Raw genomic sequence first — 1,763 nt, forward strand, 5'->3', positions numbered from 1 at the left:
TAGCTGACTTACACTACAAACTTATTTTGTAAAGATTTTGTATCACCTTCTAAAACCAAAATTTTCATTTTTATGAATTGCAAATTGAAATAACCCACTTTTAGAAATTTTCTTCACAAATCATCACTAAAAATAAGTAAAACACAGAATTTCACCAACAGCATAAATAATATCCTCATTATGTGAGGAAAAAAACTTTAAATGAGTTCTAAATGGGTCTTCTCATACCAATTCCCCCAATTTCGCTGACTAGTCAATCTCTGCATTATTTCTCCTACCTAATTAGGGTCTGGACATACCAGTTTAAAATGTATCAACAGTAATATACTAGGAGTTCCACCTTGGTCTCGATCAAGCAAATCTCTTCTCTAAAAAAGCAGAAGAATCTCATCACAAGATCTTAACATTGTCTTATAGTATACCCGCAAGAAAGGCATTGGAGCAAGGGTCCCAGATGCTTGACTGACTTAAAATGTGTCACTGTCATTCACCAGCCTAGGAAGGGAAAATTTATCATCCTCACCCATAAGAATTTTATAAGCTTAATGTGAAATAGGAAAAAATAATAACAAATAGAAGTCCACTTTCTTTAATGTAGTACAAAAAATATAGGTAAAACCAAAAATAAACATAATCACATTTGTTTACACCACTATCTAGTTGTTCATATTAACTTTACTATCAAACAACAAGGAGTTGGTGTCAAGTTAGGGATCAAGAAAGATCTTAATACCTGCACAGTGGAGAAGTCAAAGAAGTGGCTTCTGCAAGCACACCTGTACACAGTGTAGAATAAACTCCATAGACGTGGTTTTGGTTTTAAGTTGTATATAAAATTGAACCTGCTCAAAACCTGAGGAAGACTAGAAATGATAGGTCCATATCCTGGTGCATTGTCATACAATTCAAACAATGGTGCAGCTACCAGCTTATAATTCTTAGGAACTGCAAACAAGGCTTTCTCTTGAAGCTAAACCAAAAACAACTTCTTATGTTCCTTAGGTTTTGTAATATGTGCAGGAATTTAAGGATACTGAGGAGGCTCAAAATTCTGTCTCCATCAGTTACCAATGCAATCATCAATGACTCAGTCCTGTAGGACTCCATCCTGACGACCCAGTATCTCTGTCATTAAGCGTTTTAATCCTTCAACTTCATCTTCTCCTGGGTTAAGTTCACCACCAGGTAATTTGAAGAAAGTTGTTCCAGGCTATAGCAGTAACACATGAGGTAGCCGATGCTCATGTACAATCAGGACCCTTTCGACAGTCCTCATCATTCCAATTTATCAAATTCCGCTCTCATGCGCTGAAATCTGGCTGCAACAGAACTGTCTTTCTCATAGAGGAGCTCTATGTAAAAGTATAATTGGTAAGAGGGTACAGGTTGATGGTGCGCTCCAGGGTGAGGGGCTTGGTCTGCTGGATGTACTTGTTGCTGAACTGCGTGACCCCTTGGGGCCAGCTGGTCTGCGAGCGGTTGGGCGGCACCACTGACATGCTGGTGAGCTGGGGCACTGCCAGCGGCGAGCGGAGAGGAAGAGGCAGGGAAACTTTTCCCCGTGCTAGCTGTGCGGTCCTCGGTGTCCCCGCTCAGCAGCCGCCGCCCGCCATTAAGAAGAGGAGCGCGCAGCTCTGCTCTAAATTTTATTATTTCTTTACTTCAGCCGGGATGGGGTTCCCTTTGTTGATCTTTTTCTAAGATCTTGAGCTGTGAAGTCAAGTTATTTATGTAGGCCCCTTCTTCCTTCCTGAGGAATGCTT

General features: G+C 40.5%; 1 pseudogene; it reads right to left on the reverse strand.

Moving 5' to 3' along the window:
- Nucleotides 1-664: 664 nt before the first annotated feature.
- On the reverse strand, nt 665-1,503 carry LOC101542685 (cleavage and polyadenylation specificity factor subunit 5-like; annotated as a pseudogene).
- Between the last annotated feature and the right edge of the window lie 260 nt (nt 1,504-1,763).

Source organism: Sorex araneus, chromosome X, assembly GCF_027595985.1.
Source record: "Sorex araneus isolate mSorAra2 chromosome X, mSorAra2.pri, whole genome shotgun sequence".
In the NCBI taxonomy this organism is placed as follows: Eukaryota; Metazoa; Chordata; class Mammalia; order Eulipotyphla; family Soricidae; genus Sorex; species Sorex araneus.